This window comes from Symphalangus syndactylus, chromosome 7 (genome assembly GCF_028878055.3).
Source record: "Symphalangus syndactylus isolate Jambi chromosome 7, NHGRI_mSymSyn1-v2.1_pri, whole genome shotgun sequence".
NCBI classification, from domain to species: Eukaryota; Metazoa; Chordata; class Mammalia; order Primates; family Hylobatidae; genus Symphalangus; species Symphalangus syndactylus.
In genome coordinates, this window is record NC_072429.2 from 109,890,769 (window position 1) to 109,912,853 (window position 22,085).

The following is a 22,085-nucleotide window of genomic DNA, read 5'->3' on the forward strand; positions in this document are numbered from 1 at the left end:
GGCAATCTCTACTTCATTCCATGGTTGTATCCTTTTGGGTTCCATTTAAAAATATGTAAAGGGAAGCATTAGTTTCAACACATTTGGTGGACTATGAAATTAAAAAATGTATCTCCCTCAATCAAAAGGAGAATTAAAAGAGCTGCCAAGATTCTCAGCCACCACTTTACTATTGCACATTTTAATTTTCTTCTTTTTCTACTATTTTAAATTTTTATTAAGTGTTGGCAAATATACATAGGTGTATAGTTCATTAGATTATTTTGTGTTGGTGGTTTTTTTAAATTATACTTTAAGTTCTGGGGAATGTGTGCACAATGTGCAGGTTTGTTACATAGGTATACACCTGCCATGGTGGTTTGTTGCACCCATCAACTATTGCAGATTTTTCTAAGAGAAAAGTTTCCCCAAATTATGGCCTCAATTATTGTAAGCAATATATATATATATTTGAATCTAGTATTTCGTCCTTGTTTTTCAAAGAGTTGTTAGATTTCTGATGATTTCAGTAAGATGTTTTAAAGATTTAATTAAACGTCCTCATTGTTTTCTGCCAGCTAGTTAGTCTAAGTGAACTAGTCTTCCATTTTTGGAAGGAAATCCATTTTATAATAGACTTAAGATGAAGAAAAGTGTCTTTTCAATTATATTTATTTTTATTAGAGACAGGTAAAATAAATACTCAGCATACTTATGGAAACTCAATATAGTAAGGCTATTTTAGATTCCTATTGTTAGAGTATATATTCTTTTATTTTCTTTCACACTGTTGACCATGATAGAATATATATTCTTTCTTTAAAATCTCATTGCACTATGTAGACTCTTTGAAAAAGAAATACATTGGCAGAATGTGGTAACATGTAATATGGATATATCAATATGTTTTAACTCACATCACAGGCTCCATGTGTACCCTCGTTAATGGACTTTTAAGACTGGATGGCACATACAGATATTGACATTATAAAAAATTAAACATTCAGGAAATGACTAATGAGAAATATATCCTTCTGAAAAAAATTGTTGAGAACTTCTTTCTTTAATTTTTTATTTCATATTTATGCTCCAGCAAATTATCTTTGTGATTTCCAATAACAATAAGACACTGGACTACATAGTTTATTACTATTCTTTTGATAAGACTGTCCTTTCTACCTTACCTGGCTTTTTCCTTTATCTTCATTTCATTCAGCTAATGCCAACTCACTTTTAATGCTTATGTCATGTATAGTCCTCCTCAGGAAAACTGTACTTACACCCATAACCAGTACTCTAATCACCAACTGTATTGTGTCTGACTCACTGTTCTATTAGTACAGGATACTTACCTCCATCATGGGAGTAATGATGCCAATTTATAATACATTTATTCCTCTACATTCCACTTGAGAGAAGGAAATGTTTACTAATCCTAAAATTAATTTTTGTTGACTAAACAATAGGTGAATTAATGAAAAAATGCTGATAATATTGTGGAATCTGAGAGAAAATATTTCAAAAGGTAAGTTTTGTTTTTTTTTTTTAGAAAAAGATAGTGTAAAGAATGATAAGAAATATGTAGAGTCAATAAATCAGATTTTTCTTTGGATTTGGGAACATCAATGACCTGCAACATGAGTAACTGAGGGGTGCACAAATAGACAACTCTTTTGAGAAGCCCAGTTGTGAACCAAAGTCCTCTCAACCATGACAAAGGCAGAGGTCAGTTGACAGTTAAGAGGCTTCGTCAAAAGACCAAAGGAGAATATTATGGGTGAAAATACTGCAGGAAAATATTGCTTACTGTAGCATCATTTATAGATATAACAAAAATAGAATAATATTAAATAATTTTGAAAAGTTCCTTAATTAATTTCAATAAAGAGCATGACCATTTTGGTCCACTTAATGTAGAAGACAATGTATATAGAGAGGAGATGATAAAATCAGGTGGATTTATAATAAAAGAATAAAAAACTTAGATCACTAAAACCAAATGTACTCTACTAAATGTACAGATACACTACAAAAAGCCCTGAGCACCTCTGAGTTCATTTTGGACATTTACATCACAGTGGTTGTACATTACTAGGCAAAATAATGTCTTTTCCATGTGTTTATTCATACAGGTAGCTACCATTGGTTTAGAAAAATTTATCTGAGAGTAATAATAAAGCATATTTAGAAAATGATTGTTTTGTATACATATATTCAGTATACTTTTATAGGTTATCTTCTGCTTGGCTTTTTAAACTTTCTATTGGTTTACCATTTGATTTTATTTTCATTTTTACTTTTTTTTTTGCTTCATTTGCTCATAAAGGTAAATACCATTGCATTTTAGAGCAGCATATTTTCAGGCCACCAATTATGTGCTGCTCTCTTTCCAGAAAGTCCTATGAAGTAGTAAAGAAGAGTGATAATTTGTGCTTCAAAAACACTTTGAAAATATTCAATCTATTTTATTTTAAATGTAAGAAAATTTTGTTTCACATTATGTAAGTGGTGAATATGGTTATTTGATAGAAGTATATGCTTTTCTATTGGCTGTAATTTTGTTGTTTAGAATGTAAATTGCTCTTTCATATAAGAACAATATGTTTTCCCTCTGTACAATAACACATTTTTCTTTTACTTAGTACTAAATTCAATCTGCCTTGCAAAATACTCAATTGTTTAAATATCTTATTCACCTTTATAAACCCTTCAGCAAGTAGCAGTCTTGCACATATTTAGAAATTTGAAAAATGCTTATTTGAATAAAGTGAAAGGCTAAAAAACAGTGAAAACTGTCAATTATAATCATTGTCTATGAAATACAGAACTTCTTTTCATAGAGAATTGACATTTTTAGCATTAGATTTTAAGTGCATTTAAATCGAGAAAAATCCTCGTTCTATTCTGAATTTGTAATTTATTGTAAGTATATTTTGCTTGCATCTGATTCTCCACTAAGCCCCTGGCTCATATACACACACTGTTTAAAAAATTTTTAATGCAGCCCTCTATTGAAAAAAGGGAATGGCCTATTTCTTGACTCCTTCCACACCTTGGCATTTCACACGCAATATTACCTTTCTTATTGAACTTCTGATCTAGTCAGACTCCACTTTAAACTTGTTCATGCATAGATTCAACTATTAATTTTACTTGGCATTAGTAAGAAGGATACACTATTAAAAGTGAATATTTATAGTCCAATTCATATTTAGTTCAAATATTTTTTCACTTTCATTATTTCAAGTATATGTTTAGGTGATATTTTATTTAAAGCTTGACAATGAAATAATTATTTTTAATTAGGTCTAACAGTCAAAGTAAGCATATGTGATAATTTTTAATATATGTTATATATTTTTTCTTTTTAATTTCTTTTTTATTTTAAGCTCCAGGGTACATGTGCAGGCTGTGTAGGTTTGGTACATAGGTAAACGTGTGCCATAGTGGTTTGCTTCACCTACCAACCCAATTCCTAGGTATTAAGCCTGGCATGCATTAGTTATTTTTCCTTATGCTCTCCGGCGACCTGCCCTCCCACAACAGTCACCAGTGTGTGTCTTTCCCCACCCTGTGTCCACGTGCTCTCATTGTTCGGCTCCCATTTACAAGTGAGAACATGCAGTGTTTGGTTTTCTGTTTCTGTGTTGGTTTACTGAGGATAATGGCTTCCAGCTTCATGCATGTCCCAAACTATTACCATGGTTGCATAGTATTCCAGTAACACTACTACATTAAAAATATCATGACTGCATAGTATTCCATAATATTTCTAATATAGTAGTGTTATTGGAGATGAAAACTATGAAAAAAGCCACAAGCCTAAGAAACCTTAAAATGTAGGACAAAACTCACAGCTTTATGTGTGATCTTATTAAATTTCAAGATCTAACTTACTTTACTTTGAACTGAATTGCATTTTGTAATGTTAGTTGTAATTAGTATTTGTAATATTAGTTCAATATTTTATAGCATTAAATACCTATTTGGTTCAATGTATGGTTTTTCATAACACAGTTTTCATATACAATTTGCTTAATAAAAACCTTTAAATTTGAGCTACTACTACAGATATGTAACACATTAACATAAATTAATATAAAATGTGCTACATATTATTTAATATAAAGTAACTTCAAGTCTTTGATATATTAACTTATATGACTGATGCCCACATATAACTATTTTAAGATTTATAAAAAATAATTGATTTTAAAATTTTTTACAAAAACCACTAAGCTAAATAAAACTATGTTCTAAAATCTATTTTCCAAAACACACTCAATACTCATAAATACAATGTGTATAACTTTTATACAAAACAAATATCTTGTTTTAAATGAAGCTTTATACCTATTAAATGTATTGCATGTCAAAAATTAAAATAGTTTTCAAATGTTTTATTTTTATATATTAGACTTTGCAGATGAGCTTAAACTTACATATTCTTACAAATAAGCAGACATTACATTAAAATAGCAGACATTACATTTTCTTTAATAGTGAAAATCTAGTTCAGAAAATTTGATGTTCACTTTTTCTTTAAATAAAAACATCACTTTTTGAAAACATGACACATTGAATACAGTTTAAAATATATAAATTTTATAATATATTGTTAACTAATGCCAAGTGTTGAAAGGAGGGATAAACCAAGATGTTGGGAGGCAATTCCCCATGGGATTCATTGTGTACCTGCATATTCTAGGCTTTCTGAATTTGAATATTCAAATAATAAATGTGGCTTGGAAGCTGGAGATAGTGTATATTTTGGGAAAAATTTGCAGATACCCCAAAATAATAAAGACAATTCTCTCTGCTTCACCTTCAGTATAATAAGGTGGACACATCAAAAAGAGGTCTGATCTTTATCCAAGCTCCTCGAAAGTAATTCAGAAGGTAAACCCTCTGAATTTCCTGAGTGACAGGAATATCTTTGTTTTTTATAGTAGACCCCTGGGACCACACTTGATAGTTTGTGCTAACCTGGTCTGGTGGGACCAGGCAGGCACATCCAGTAGTCTTGGAGTGGAATATGGCCACAGTAGAAAGACCAACCATGTGATTAGGAAGTTGAAGCTTTGGGTCACATGATATTGCCTTACCTCTGGAGAGAGGGACCTGGAGATTTTATTCAATCACGCTAACAATGAATCAATCAATCATGTTTGTATAGGGAAGCCTCAATAAAACTCTAGACACTAAAGCTTTGGTGAGAGTTGCAGGTTGTCAATACCTCTAGTGCATTGTCCTATGTAATGTCAGAAGGGTAACATGTTCTGAGGATGTGGAAAATTCCCATTCAGAACCCTCCCAGACTCTACCCTATATGTTTTTTTTCCTTGAGTGCTTTTAATGCCTAATTTCTCTATAATAAACATCAATCTGAGTATAATAAGCTTCTGTGAGATCTGTGTGTCTGTTTTAGCAAATTATCAAACCTGAGGGGGTTTTTGGAAACCTTATGAACTTAACAGTTGATAACAGAATTCTTGGGTAGACAAGAATTGGGTTGTGCAATTAAAAAATTTAAAGAGTGTTGATTTTATGTTAAATGTTCTTATCACAAAAAAGTAAAACAAACCACAAAAGGGCATGTGGGCACATTCAAAGATTATGGATATATTTACTCCCTTAATTGTGGTGATGGTTTAATGGGTGAATCCGTATATGTTCAAACTCATCAAATTGTATACATTAAGCCTATACAGCATTCTGTATATCAGTTATATCTCAATAAAGCTGTTAATCAAAACAACAAAAAAGTACTCTTTAGTTTGAGTAAGCATAATACCAAAATACATGAGGATAAATGGTCTGTTTATTGACCTGGGTGCTGATTCCAAAGATGTGCTGATTTGTGAGGATCCATAGAGGAGGGAGCTTATAGAGGGGGGATTTTTTATACATGTGTATTTTAATAGATTATATGAATATTTGTGGGTATGCAAAAAATTGCTAATTTTTTATGATGATATAAGTAAAGATAGGCAGATTTAGAGAATTTTATCTTGTCATAATTGAGTGGGAACAATTAACTATGTAGAACAATACTTTGTTTGCTGTTGTTTCCTGGATCCTGAAACCTCTCCTGGAGTCTGATCTAGGTCTTACTCGGGGAATCTATACCTATGGTTCATCCTGGACTTCAGTGAGAGTCTTGGTTTCACTATGTTCTTGTATGATATTGCAGTGTCTCAATTGCATAAGGTAATTTGTTCTGGAATACACACACATAAACATAAATGAAAACCTTACAATAAATTATTCATGTGAATGTCTTCTTGTCATAAACAAGTTGTTCTACAAATACTGATAACATCTATCAATATTCATTTGCCCCAATAATACAAAAATTATGAGTAAAAAAGGAGGAAAGCTGACCTCATAAAATATATTCTTTCTAGTTTCAAATTGTTACTTGCAGAAAAATGTAAATCATGTTGTTTAAAATGGCTAGAAGCTTTCAAAATTACCTTTAGTAGACACTCTCACCATACATTTATTTAGAATTTTGAACTTGGTACTTTACTGGAAATCATAATCTCTTTTCTGTATTTTGATAAGAAATTAATGGAATGTAATGGGAAAGTGAATTTTAATGTGAGGGGGATTAATTTGGGACTACTGTTAATTGTTTCTGATAGAATTTTAAAATTCATTTTCTTAAAATGATAGAAACATGTTTAGAACTCACTAGTTAAACAACAACAAAATGTCTGTTTCAAATTTTGCTTGCTCAAGAAATATTTAGATTTAACAATATGATTTACTCATGATTTCATTCTTGTAGTTCATGTTTTTATTATGCTATAAGAAGAATAAATACATGAATATGAAGTATACATTTCCTAGATGGCTTTGGCTCAATTTATTCATTTAAAAAGGCAAATTTTATAGGTATATAAGCTAAAGATTAAACTTAAATTGGACACAAAAGCAGCCTCTTTCTTGAAGTTTAATATTAATAAAATTCTATAACAGATATTTACAGGAATTTTAAAATATAGTTCATCTTACTTGTGAGCTGGTACTTGGTTGCCATTTTCTTGAATCACTTCCTGATGTGGCAGAAAAAAATAAATAAATAAACGAATTGATTTTCAATCATGTGTGGAAAATTTATACTATGAAAATCTAGATCAAAATATTGTCCTTTTCACATGAGCTTTTCAAAGGTACCTTACATCTTATGTATGCTTGGTTTAATATCTATAGTTATAGATTTACTTGTCATAAAATTTCTAAAGATTGATGATAATACAAAAATTTAAATAATTTTACTGTTCTCTTTTTGTGTTTCATTGGATTTTAACAACATTTTTTAAAGATGGGAATAAAAAATATATCTTAAGCAAGTTAGGGTTGAAATAGAATGAAAATGTTGAAGAAAAAAGCACATAGGGCCAGATTTTCTTTATAAATAATACATAGGCAGGGGCTTATTTAGCATTTTGTGGGACTTGTGTGAACTTATTCTATCCACTGAGAAATCTGTTCCCTGAGTACCACAAAATAGTAAGGTAAGACTAAAGGATAAAAAGAAACTTTTAAAAATAATTTTCTCACTTTCAGAAAGCAGTTTATCCAATGAGAATTTCCTAACATATGTAATAGTCTTTTTACCTTTTAGAATGTTTTCTTGGTGAAGTTAAAGCATTGAAGAAACAAAGTGGTCAATGAATTAAACTTTTTTTGAACAAACAAACCAAAAAACTCCAATAGTAATTGAATGATTTTTTCTAACCTTTAGATAAAATTATGGCTTACAGAGGCTAAGGCTACACTAAAAACTGAAAAGGCCCTAAAACATGCCACAATAAATTCTGGATTATCTTTATGAAACTACATGCAAGGTACTGGCTCTGATTCTAACGGAGCAATAATTTATTACATGCATTGGTAGTAAAAAGTATGTAACTCAAAGACAGTATTATAAACATGGCTTCCATTTTCAGGCAGCGAGCAACTTCATCATTTTTCAAACTTTCAGTGAAAAATTATGTAAAATTATATGGATAGACATGAAGGTGTGCTGCCCATTTTCACTTTCAATGAATGACTGACTTTTCAGCTCCAAGAACTTAAGTGATGTCCTTCCTGGGTAGCCCACAGCCTGTGACTGAGTAAGGTGAATGTATGAAGGCCTGATCATTTCAGCCTGACAACATAGAATATTTGAATGGGAATATTCACTTCAGAGCTTCTATTGGAATGGTCAGCATTTCTCTGTCATGCACTGCTGTTCACCTTATTTCATCCCAGTCCTGTTCCTCCCTCCTTTTCACTGGTATAAATTCTAAAAAAAAAAAAAAATACTTTATCCGAACTATATCTGTGTCTCATTCCAGAGAAGCCAGTCCGTAACAAACTGCCTAGGCTATCAGTCAAAATTCAAACAAACTCGTATTCCATTTCTCACTTCTGTCAAAAACAGGGGGTTTATCTAGAAAGTATGAAGTATTCACAAAGACTGTTTAACGATTAAAACATTTTAAAATATGGAAAGTATAAAAACGATATTTTTGTATATTAACAATAACAATCCAAAAACTAAAATTAAGAAACTAATTTCATTTACAATAATATTGAAAACGATAACATCCTTTGGATTTTTTTTCAGAGACAGAGTCTTGCTCTGTTGGCTAGGCTACAGTGCAGTAACATGATCATAGCTCACTGCAGCCTCATACTCCTGGGCTCAAGGGATCTTCTGACCTTAGTCTCCTGAGTAGCTGGGACTTCAGGTGTGTGCCACCACACCCAGATAATTTATTTTTATTTTTCTAGAGATGGGGGGGTGTCACTAGTTGCCCAGGCTATTCTCCAACTCCTTGTTTCAAGCTATCTTCCCACCTCAGCCTCACAAGTAGGTAGGATCATAGACACAAGCCACCGTGGCCTGGCCTGAAATAAATTTAACGAAAAAAGTATAAACTTTGTACACTGACTATTACACAACAATGCTGGAAAAAAATAAGATCTAATTAAATGAAATGACATTCCCTCTTCATCTGAAACTCAGTCATATAAAAAATAGCTATTCTATGCAAATGGCAATCTAGAGTCAAGGTAATCCCTATCAAAATACCAGCATATGTTTTTAGGTAAATTGGCAAGTCCTTGCTAAAAATTTATAGTAAATGCAAAGAACACAGAGTAGACAAAATCTTCAAAAAAGAATACAATGTTTATAGACTCATTCTTCCTGATCTCAAAATTTACTATGGTGCTAAGTAATGAAGTGTGGTACTGGCATAAGGATACACATATAAATTAATGGAACTGAATTAATAAGTTAGAAATAAACTCTTACATTTATAGACAATTGATTTTGACAAAGGTGGCACAGCAATTTAATGGAGAAAGTATAGCTTTTACAACAAATAGTAATTATAAAATTTCTCTTCATGTATGAAGGGTGAATTAAGACCTGTACCACACTTGCAGTGAGCCGAGATTGCACCACTGAACTCCAGCCTGGGTGACAGAGCGAGACTCTGTCTCAAAAAAAAAAAAAAAAAAAAAAAAAAAAAAAAAAGACCTGTACCACATACCATGCAAAGCAATCATCTTCAAATAAATCATAAACATAAATGTAAAAACAAAAACTATTAAACTTTTAAAGATAATGTAATAGAAAATCTTCATGGATTTGCTTAGGCAAATATTTCCTATATAGAACATCAATAGCACAATCCATGAAAAAAAGGTAAATTAGACTTCATCAAATTAAAAAATATCTACACTACAACAGGCACCATTAAAATAAATGAAAAGATAATCCACGAAATGGAGAAATATATTCATGAATCCTATATCTGTGGAAACTCGTCTTCAGAATTTGCAAAGAACGTGTATAATTTATTAATAAAAGGACAATTAAATTTAAAAATGGACAAAATATTTGAATATACATTTTATCCAAGAATTTAATTGTCAATAAGCACATCAAAACATGCGCAACATCATTGGTCCTTAGGGAAATATCAATTAAAACTATAGTTTAATCTCATCCATTAGAATGGCTACAATCAAATTAGCAAGTATATTTAGTGTTGACAAGGACGTAAAGAAACTGGTACACTTATACATTGTTTATGAGAATGTAAGTACTGTAGCTCCTGTGAAAAACTTATTGAAGTTTTGTGAAAACTTAAACATTAATCTCTCTTAGTTCCAGTAATTCCTCTTCTAGATATCTAACCAAGAGCAATGAAAACATATTTTCACGTAGACTTGTACACAAATTTCTACAATGTTGTTATTCATAATAGCCAAAATAATCCAGATAACCATCATTAGTTATAAAACTGTAATATGCCTAAACAATGGAATACTATACAGCAATAAAAAGTAATAAAATATTCCTACATGCACCAACATAAATGAAACTCAAAAAATTATGGTAAGTGAAAAAAATCTCAATTAGTATCCAATTTATTTTTTTAAAATGTCAAGAGATTAAGCTAGATGTTGGATTATGAAAAGCTTGGGAATGCAGGAACAAATTATGAGCCTCATTTTCTAATGGAGATCCTTGGACCAGATGTATTTTAGGTTAATTCAACCTATCTTTGCTAAAGGGATGTCTTAGTATTTTGGGAGGAGGTTAGGAAGGAGGGAAGGGATTCAATCTGCATTGTGGAAATCTTGGCTATGACATATAATTATGAAAATAAGCAATTTATATTGTTTCTTAGAAACTTAGTTTCATTAGGAGAAAAAATGTGAATAAGACCATCTGATTTATTTTATCATTTGCGAGTATGATAAAATATAAAAACATGTAAGGATGCCTTTAGGAAAGTTTAGAAATTATATAATGATAACTACTCATTTTTATATCGTGTCTTTTTCAATTACACAAAATTCGAATGTTCTATCTCAAATTTATGACGAGTAGTGTTTAAATATAAACATAAAGTCATAATGGATTAGGTATATTTTTTAACTTTTGATTTATATCTGCTGAATTGTACTTATATATAGTGTTACACTTTTTTTATTTAGTTGTTACTTAATTTAACGTGTTATTTCAGTAAACATTTAATAAGCACATGCTATGCATTCTGATGGGTACTTGTAATAAATTAGTCAATATAAAATAGAAATAAATCCTATATCCACTAACTTTCTGGACATGAAGTTTGAAAATAAAGTGATTACAGTATAATGTGAGTACTACTTGAATGAAATTTTGATGAGAACACATGAAAACAATTGATAAATGTTCTTCACCCAGCTTTGGTAAACAATGTGATGACAAGCATGAGTTCTGTCACATATGAAGCATGAGGGAGATTCTAAAACAAATGAGCCAAAATTATGAAATGAATACAAATACAGTCTATAAAAAATTGAAAATACTATGTTTGCAGTGTAAAATAAAATATTTAGTAATAGTCAATTAGGAAGAAAACTGTCATAATATCATGAATAATCTGTTAATGCCATGATAAATATTTAGGTATATGTGCATGTTAGAAATATCACTAAATTTAGCAATCATCCAGTAGGCTAATACTGCCCATAAATTATTAAACTAATATTCAGATATGTTGAGACATTCAAATATACATTTTTACTAAAACTGTAACTTATGTTTCTTTTCCATATTTCTTGATCCTGCACCAACATTCAAGTATTTATGATACACTTTTTTGTTCTATAAAAGTACATGTGTATGGTCTTCATTATTTGGTATGGTTTGACTCTGTGTTCCTGCCCAAATCCACCTCGAATTATAATCCTCATAATCCCTATGTGTCAAGAGTGGGACCAGGTGGAGGTAATTGGATCATGGGGGCAATTTCCTTCATGCTGTTCTCAAGATAGTGAGTGAGTTCTCAAGAGATCTGATGGTTGTATAAGTGTGTGGCATTTCCCCTGCTTGCACTAGCTCTGTTCTGCTGCCCTGGAAAGAAGGCGCCTGCTTTTCCTTTGCCTTCCGCTATGATTGTAAGTTTCCTGAGGCCTCCCCAGCAATGTGGCACTGTGAGTCAATTAAACCTCTGTTCTTTATAAATTACCCAGTCTCAGGTATTTCTTCATAGCAGTGTGAGAACGGACTAACACATTATTATTAATTTATGTTGAGATTTCAGTTAGTCAGTGATGTATGTCTATATGAAAGCTTAATATAAACCCTTAGGTTTTCTATAAAGTATCCAAACATTTAAAGTATAATTTTTTCACTAAAACATCATTTTACATCTGTGTAATTTAAAAAAATAATTGCAAACCTAGTAGAAAATTAAAATATTTGTGTGAAAATTTATGATTTCTGCATTAATAGTGAATTAAAAAATTACTTTTTATGACCTAAGAATAACATTAAGAATTTATCACCATGCAAATTCTCCTGACATGTTCTACAGATGACTTGCACAGTATTAACTCATCAATGAATGACATTCAGTGAATCCTAAAGTACTTAACTTGAACACAGACAATAGAGTGCTCATAAAGTTCCTCTTTTTAATCAAATATTATATGCGTTCATATTTTTAAAATTTAAGTCAATACTAAATTAGTGATAGAGAAAAATTATGTTAGCTTTATTCAGAAATGCATTTTGTGACTCTGAATTTGAATAGGTAGTTAATATCTGCCTATTGTCCTTTGATTTTTAGAGTTGATTCCAATTCTAAAAATATATTCTTCTTATGGTTCTGCACTTATTAAACCTGGAAGGTATATTATAACAGGTTAGTATATTGATTTAAGTAGTAAATATTAACTTTATATGTCTTTCTCTGTTAATTATGTAAGCAGAAAATAGTTGCTGTTTTGATACACACAATACTAGTTCTTTACAGCTGTTTATATGTAACAACAGTTTGACTTGTAAAATCTGCCTAGAATATTTACTGGCACTGCATTGCTTGTTTGGCATGTCTTTATCAAAATGATCCATGTGATGGTTTATGAAACTCAATTTGCATCTAATCAATATTTTAATTTTAATCATGAAATCACAATTTTTTCTCAGCTAATTCTGTTTTCTTAGGAGCTGTTAATACCAACCAAAAGTGATACTAAGGACAAAATTATATTTAATCTAATGTATACATTTTAAATCCCACCCATATTTCCCAGCCTTTCCACTCATCCTTTGAATGAATAACCTTTCCATCCACAATCCCTTCTTGTAAATAATCAGAATAGATATCTGAAGGGTTTAAGACAGAGATGGGGATGGAATTATGGCATATATTCACTTGTGCACAAGAAGAAGAGTTGCTCTCATTTTATAGTGGTGTGTACCTGGATATTTATGTCAGCAGATAAAGACTAGGAGAAAAATGAAGTGTCACCCTCTCCACTTTAAATCAAACAAGGGTATTTTGTAAGGATTTAAAGTGAATGTTTCACAAATTTTTTTAAATTTGTTTTTTGATTTTTAATTTTTATGGGTACATAGTAGGCATTTATATTTATGGGGTACATGAGATGTTTTGATACAGGCATGCAATGTATAATAATTGCATCACAGAAAATGAAGTATTCATCCCCTCAATCATTTATACTTTGTGCTATGAGCAATCCAATTGTATTCTTTTAGTTATAAGTACAATTGAATTTTTGTTGATTATAGTCACCCTGTTGTGTCACCAAATACTGGGTCTTATTCATTCATTCAAACTACTTTTCGTACCCATTAACCATCCCTATCTCCCCCTCATTCCTCACTACCCTTCCTAGCCTCTGGTAACCATGCTTCTACTCTATCTCCTTGAGTTCAATTGTTTTGATTTAATATCCCAGAAATAAATGAGAATATGCAATGCTTCTCTTTTTGTGCCTGGCTTATTTCACTTAACATAAGGATCTTCAGTTTCATCCATGTTGTTGCAATTGACTGAATCTCATTCTTTTTTATGGCTGAATAGTATTCCATTATGTATAATTATCACATTTTCTTTATCGATTCGTCTGTTGATGGACACTTAGGTTGCCCCCAAATCTTGGCTATGGTGAACAGAGCTGCAGTAAACATGGAAGTGCAGATATCTCTTCAATATATTCTTTTTTTTCTTTTCTGCATACACTCATCAGTAGAAATACTGGATTATATGGTAGCTCTATTTTTAGTTTTTTGAGGAACCTCCAAACTGTTATCCATAGTTGTTGTACTAATTTACGTTCCCACCAACAGTCTACCAGAATTCTTTAGTCTCCACATCCTCACCAGCATTTGTTATTGCGTGTCTTTTTTATATAAGCCATTTTAACTGGGGTGAGACGATATCTCACTGTGTTTCGATTTGCATATCTCTGGTGATAAATGATGTTGAGCACATTTTCATAAACCTGGTTTTCATTTGTATGTCCTCGTGTGAGAAATACCTTTTCAAATATTTTGCTCATTTTATGATTGAGTTATTAGATATTTTTCCCATAGAGTTGTTTGAGCTCCTTATATATTCTGATTATTGATCCTGTGTCAGGTGAATAGTTTGTAAATATCTTCTCCCATTCTGTCGGTTGTATTTTCACTTTGTTGACTGCTTCTTTTTCTGTAAAGAAGCTTGTTAGCTTGACATAATTCCATTTGTCCATTTTTACTTTGGTTGCCTGTGCTTGTGGGGTATTGCTCAAGAAATCTTTGTCCAGACTAATGTCCTAGAGAGTTTAATCAATGCTTTCTTGTAGTAGTTTCATAGCTTGAGGTCTCAAATTTAAGACTATCATCTATTTTAATTTTATTTTTGTATATTGTAGGAGATGGGCGTCTACTTTCATTCACTCCCTTGCTACCACCTATGTTCACTCAAAGCCCTGGAGCTTTGAAATCTACAAGTGGCAAAGCCAGTCAGGCCTATACCATTCCCTTCAAGATATTGAGTTTCCCCAGGTCCCAGGTAGGTCCAGAAAAACTGTCCAAGAGCAAGGGACTAAAGTCAAAAACCTTAGAAGTCCATCTAGTGTTCTATTGTACTGTGGCTGAGCTGGCACTCAAACCATAAGATGCAGCCCTTCTCACTCTTCCCTCTCCATTCTAAAGACAGAGGAGACTCACCCTGTGGCCACCTCCACCTGAGGTTCAAGAGGAGACTATCACTGATGTTCCCTTAAGGCCCTAGGGCTCTCAAGTCAACTTCTTGTGAAAGCTACCTGACCTAGGTCTCACCTTTCAGGGAACGGGTCTCCCCTCTGGCACAGGGCAGGTCCAAAAATGCTGTAAAAGAGTCATGTCCTGGAATTGGAGACTTTAAGAGCCCACTTGGTGCTCTACCCACCTGTGGCCAAGCTGGTACCAGGTGCAATTACTTTTCCCTCTGCTTTCTCAAGCAGTATTCTTGCCTCATAGCCACCACAGCTTGGAATGTGCTGAATCTCACCTGAGGCCAGCAAGTCTCAGCATCTCTCCCATGGCTCTCAATGTAGTACCTGGGTATTGTTACTGGTTATTCAGGGCCCAGGGGCTCTTCGGTTAAGAGGTAATGAAGCCTCCCAGGACCAGGTATTTCTCTTCAAGGCAGCAAAGTTCCTTTCTGGGCCAGGGTGTGTCTAGGAATGTCATTTGAGAGCCAGGGTATGGAACAGGCCTCACGACTCTGACTGGTGTCCTATCCTACTGTGGTTAAGCTGGTATTCAAGATGCAAGATATAGGCCTCCTCACTCTTCTGTCTCCTCTCCTCAAGTGCAAGAAAGTGGCCTTTATTGGAGCTGCAAGCTGAGCAGCCTAGGTTTAGGGGAGGGGTGATGCGAACATTCCCTTACCCACCCTGGCTGGTGTTTCAACAGGTCACGTGCCCCAAGCCCTGCAACCCCAACCCCCCGCCACCCAATCCACTGTCTCTGGGCTCAGCTCAGCCCTGGGACTCATCTAGGTGGAGGCCTTTCAGGTTTATTTGGAGATCCAGATCCCATTAGCCCATGGTGGCAAGGCTTAGGGGAAATCAAGTTTCCATTGCTGGGATTGATGATTCCCCTCTGCATAGGGCTGGTTTAAATGCACCCTCCATGGGCAGGTGTCAGCTGCGTTTGGTCCCATTTTGCTTTCTTCCATAACAAAGACAGCACTGAGTTCAATGCCTCAAAATTGCTGGCTTTCCCTCTCCCTAGGGCACACCATGCTGCTGTTGCCAGGGCATGAGGGAGGGGTGGCATCAGCAATTCAAGACTTTTTCCACCTCTTCAGTGCCTCCTTCAGTGACATGAATTAAAACATTGTGCTGTGAGTTCTCACCCAATCTTTGGTTCTTACAAAGGTGTTTGTGTGTGTGTGTGTGTGTGTAGATAGTTGTTAAATTTGTGTTCTTGCAGGGGGACAATCAGCGGAGCCTTCTATTCTGCCATCTTGCTCCTCTTTCTCACAAGTAAATATTAATTCACTCAGGTCATCCGTTTTCCAATTAGTAAAAGCTTCAACTCTAGTTGTTGTTCATATGTTCACAATTCATGTCAGTCTATCCAAAACTCCTCACCATCTTCTTATGTGTTTTCACAGAAAGTGCTAAAATTGAAATACTGGCATTCTTAATTTAAGTGACTTTGCTTAATATAATTGTATTTCTCATCTAGGTTTCAAGAAGTAGAATTTTCTAACTTATACATGTTAATGTAATTTAATAAGAAATAAAAAATCAATAATTATCTCTATCAGCATATTGTTTTTCTTCCCATGTTCTGTATTTTATTTGGCAATAACCTCCAAACTAGAGCTCTGTGATTTGTATTTCACTGCTATATCCTATGGATTCAATATTTTTATATACTTTTCCTTTTCATTTGTAGGGTCAACATTTTTCTCATCATTGCCATTTGAAATAGCCACCCCATCATCTTCTGCTTATTTTTCTCTCCTCTTCAAATGATATGTTTTGTATTCTACTCATCGCCTTTTACAAATCTGATCACCAATCATTTAATCTCCTACCATTGTGTGTTTTTCTAGGTCACTCTGCCAAACTACATATATACGACCCAGCTCTCCTCTGCCCTGATCCACTTCTGCTTCCCCTCTGTTCTTTACCTTCCACACTGCTCATTCACAGTATTCAATTTTTTTTAACCCAAATGTGCCTGAGGAATGATCTACCAGTTTATCTGGAAAATCACCAATCATCACCCATGCCCAATACAAAAATTCTATCTTTAATGAAATACTTGAGTTTCAAAAAATAATTATTATTCATTGTTTTCCAATCACTATTACTTATATTATAATAAAACTGTTATCTTTTTATAGTTAATTTTTGTATCTTTTCCATGTTTTTCTAAGTTTATTTCCAGCAAGGCTTATTTTCTAATCGTGTGGGGTTTTTCTTTGTTTTTGTTTTTGGTTTTTGTTTTTTTTTTGAGACGGAGTCTCACTCTGCCGCCCAGGCTAGAGTGCAGTGGCATGATCTCGGCTCACTGCAACCTCTGCCTCCCAGGTTCAAGCGATTCTTCTGCTTTAGCCTCCCAAGTAGCTGGGACTACAGGTGAGCGCCACCATGCCCAGCTAATTTTTTTATTTTTAGGTGAGACGGGTTTTTACCATATTGGCCAGGATGGCCTCGAACTCCTGACCTTGTGATCTGCCTGCCTCAGCCTCCCAAAGTGCTGGGATTACAGGTGTGAGCCACAGTGCCCAGTTCTAATTGTGTTTTTTAAAATCCCTAGTGCCCAGTATAGAGTCTTTAATGTACTAATAAATGAATATTCATTAAAAATAATTGAATGTGAATCATTTCTGTAACTTGCACTCTAAAAGTGGTTTACCTTTTAAGAATATTACCAGAATAATATGAAAGTATAGTTGGATCATTATTTTTTAATCATAGATGATTGTTTTGATATTGTATTTTTTTCACTATGATAGAATAATTTTAAACATACTAAGTTCTCCACATACTGGGTTTTAGTTTTAGGAATTAATTCATTGACAGTTATTGTGTTCGCATATGTGTACATACATATATATAATTTGAGGAGACTTCTTTTTTGAAAGCTGCTTTTGTCATTAGCTATTAATGAAATACTTTACTTTAATATAGGCAAGTGGTATATTAAAACCATGAATATATCAGCTATTCACAACATAGATGAAAAATGTTTGTTATACTATATCATGTCTAATAATCAGCATTATTAAAAAGGCTTTCAATATGTTCTCTAAAAATGCTAATTATTAGACATTATGTTATAATGTCTAATTATGTATTATATATAATGTCTAATAATATATTTTAAAAAGTCTAATATACTATAATGTCTAATAATCAGCATTATTAGACATTCTTTCAATATATTGATATTATTAAATCAGTCAAAATGAATCACTCAGAAAGGAGCCACTCTGTACAGGTCACACAGGGCTGAATTCACTGGCATCAAATATATTGTTTGGGAAAATAAACAAATAACTACATTAAAGAGACGATACGTTTCAAAAGACCAAGTTAAGTCCACTCCCTTTAGTTTTGGAAGAGATGGGGATTCAAATCTGTAACACAATCAGCAAGAAAATATAAAGATAATTTCTCTATATATTTCAAATAAAAAGATAGAGTATCTAGCCTAACATTATATATTGTGCCAGACAGGCAGCCAAGAAGTACTAGCTGAAGGAATGAATGATGATAGAAACATTGTTTGTATTTAAATTAATCAATAAATATCAGGGTAATCTGAAAATTGCCTTTCAGAGAAATGAGGTTTTCTGGGATTATGACTGCAAAATTTCATTGACAAGAGGTTAACTCCCTGTGCTGCTAACAGATCAAGCAAATAAAGTTTCTGAATTTCTAGTTATTTTAAGTATATTTTTAATTTTACCAAGTTTCAGCTTCCAGAAAGTTTGGTAGAAGCATTTAACATTACCTTGGAACATTCTAACTGATTTCTGATTCCAACATTTTTAAGGATACTGAAATTCTGTGACAAAATACTGTGTTAGCTTTTTGGAGCCCCTACTTTTACTATATCATGAAGGTAAACTTATCTCTGTTGCCTACCTCACAAAATTATTTTGAGAATTATATGATGTATTGACAAGTTCAAGGTAAACTGAATTTTATCATTTTGGACATTATAAAACCACCTATAATCATATTTCAGTGTGTGTGTGTGTGTGTATTTGTATATAATATATTTGTGAAATATATTAAAATTTACACAAATTATTTAAAGATGGATTTGGACCAGGTAATGTTTCAAAACGCATATACTATATAGCTCTTATCTTAGTCCATCTTCTCTTGCTTGTAAGAGAATACCTGAAATGGGGCGATGCACATGGTAAAGGATTTATTTCTTACATTTATAGAGGCAGAGAAATCTAAAGTTGGGGAGCCACATCTGGTGAGGGCATTCTGGCTGTTGGAGACTCTGTAAAGTCTCAAATCTGGGTAGGACATCATATGGCAAACAGGCTACATGCTAGGTAAGGTCTATATTCCTCGTTTTACAAAGCCACCACTCTTACCCCCATGTTAACCCTTTAATCTACTAACTCATTAATCTATCAGATCGTGATTGAGCCTTTATGACCTAATCACCTCTTCCAAGCCCTGCCATTCAATACTGCCATATTCAGGATTGCATTTTAACATGAGGTTTTGAACATTACCTTTCAATCCATAGCACCTCTATATTTTAAATTAAAATTTATAATTAAAAATAATTTTGACAATAGAAAGTCTATATATTTGTATTATAAATAAATTATATAATTTAGAATGCTTGCCTTAAGTAAAGAGATATAATGGTGTATATGAATGGTGGAGTTTTGTATTTTCTTTAATTTTTTTATACTTCTTTTTAATTTTTTATTTTACATTGAGTTTTTTTTTCTTTTTCTTTTTCTTTTTTTTATTTTGAGACGGAGTCTCGCACTGTTGTCCAGGCTGGAGTGCAGTGGTGCAATCTCGGTTCACTGCAGTCTCCACCTCCTGGGTTCAAGTGATTCTCCTGCCTCAGCCTCCTGAGTAGCTGGGATTACAGGCACCTGCCACCACGTCTGGCTAATGTTTGTATTTTTAGTAGAGACGGGGTTTCACCATGTTGGTCAGGCTGCTCTCGAACACCTGACCTCGTGATCCTCCTGCCTCAGCCTCCCAAAGTGCTGGGATTGCAGGCATGAGCCACCTGGCCTGGCCTGAGTTTATAATAATAAAAAAATCTTATATTATGGTTAGTACTAAATACGTATTTGTTAAGCTGTTATTTGATGTTATTATATGCCCTAGACAAGTTTTGGATGATTTGGGGAAAGCCAACTCCCAAGTGCCGTAAACCTGAGGAGATTTTTTAATTTGCAGAGATTTGCATAAGTGTAATTAGAGGCCCTGGCGTACCTCTCTATTTGCAGGTGGCCAAGAATCTCCCGGAAGAGAGCTTATTAAACACAGGCCACACATGGGATTCAGATAGAGACAGATTTATCTGAGGGACTAAGGTTAATAAATGGGGTCATAACTTTTGGAAGAAAAATATAGATAATGAAATAAAGTCACATAAGTGAGGGAGTATTCTAGCACTTAGATAAGCCTCAACTATAGGACCTGTATATTGTAAGCGCAAAAACAGGTGGGCAGTAGGACCACTTGAGTAAAGAATGCCAAGAGCATTAGATGGATATCAATGTGTTGCATTTCTGATCATGCAGGGGCGGGATGCCCCTCCACAAGTAATTACTGAAGTTTATAAATTATTTGGAAGATGAGTCTGAGGAAAGTATAGAATTATTTATAATTTACTGGCAATCTAACAGTTTGGAATATTGTATTAACATGACAAAATTATTTTCAACAGAAAGTCACCATAAGTGTGCAACAGTTATGAGATCATATGAATTATCTATAATAAATGTATGTTTGTATTTTATGTAATTATTTAGAATAAGTACCAATATGATATAATCAAAATAAAATCAGCAAGTAAATGAAAATAGAAATTTGTTGCTTTAAATATTGTATAGAAACACATTTACAACATTTTGCCAAAAGTTACTTCCCTGGAATGTTACATAAAATGCTGTCTAAGACTAGCTAACAACAACACTGATGGTATTTTGTTTTTTTTTTTTAAGTATTTTTATTAGGTTTTTATTGCTGTATAGCACATTATCAGAATCTTAGCATTTTAAATCAAATAACATTTATTATCTCACCGTCCTTGTGGGTCAAAAAGTCTGGGCACAACTTATCTTGCTCCTCTGAAAAGGTATATTCAACATGTTGACTGACTAGGGCAGGGTTCCCATCTGGAAGCTCAACTGGAGGTAAATCCTTCTGTAAGTGCACTCAGAATGTTTGCAGAACTCTCCTTACAGTTGAAGGGCTGAGATCCCAAGTTATTTCTGGCTGTTGTCTGGGGCCTGCTATCAGCTCCTAGAAGTCTCCAGAAGTTTATTGGCTTGTGGTTCTTTCCATAAACTCTGTCACTAAATGGCAGCTTTATTCTTTATAATAAGGCCCATTTCCACTAGCAAAATGGAATCTTATAAAATACGACATCACAGGAGCAATCCTTCCTAATGTTTGCGAAATTCTATTGTTTAGACAAAAGTCACAGCTTCTGTCCACACACAAGAGGAAGAGATTATAAAAAGACACGAACCCCTGAAGTCAGGAATCATTTTTGAGTCATTTTAGTGTCTATCACAGTTGTGAACTATCAAGTGACAAAACTTGATTGTTTTCTTACTTCACTTAGAGAAGATATCATGGTCAATCTTAATTGCTACTTAAATCAATTTGTGTATTTTAGTTAAAGTGAAAATCCATATATGAAGCACCATCAGCCATTTACAATAGAAAAAGTTCTAGGAAAATGCAAGTGTGCTTTAGACCACTCAAATAGGAAACATTTTCTAAGTAAAAATCAAATCACTATTCTTACCCCAGTTGTACTGCTAACACAGAATACCTGAGACTGGGTAATTTATAAAGAACAGAGATTTATTTCTTACCATTCCAGAGGCTGGGAAGTCCAAGGTCAAGTGGTCCACATCCAGCAAGGACCTTGCTTTGTCATCCCATGGCAGAAGGCAGAGAGGCAAGAACAGGTGAGAGTGTATGAGAGAGAGGAAATTCTTTTTCCTCCATTTTTGTTTTCTCCAAGCTCCCTGCCAATTGGATGGTGTCCACACCCATTAAGGGCAGAGGCC

General features: G+C 33.3%; 1 long non-coding RNA gene across 1 annotated transcript in view; it reads right to left on the bottom strand.

The window, feature by feature from the left end:
• Nucleotides 1-5,812: 5,812 nt before the first annotated feature.
• Nucleotides 5,813-22,085, bottom strand: part of LOC134737241 (uncharacterized) — a 154,205-nt gene continuing 137,932 nt past the window's right edge. Inside the window, exons 4-5 of the long non-coding RNA XR_010121933.1 lie at nt 7,000-7,036; nt 5,813-6,199 (exon numbers count right to left, since the gene is read on the bottom strand). This is a non-coding gene — a long non-coding RNA (uncharacterized lncRNA). The remainder of the gene's footprint in view (nt 6,200-6,999; nt 7,037-22,085) is intronic.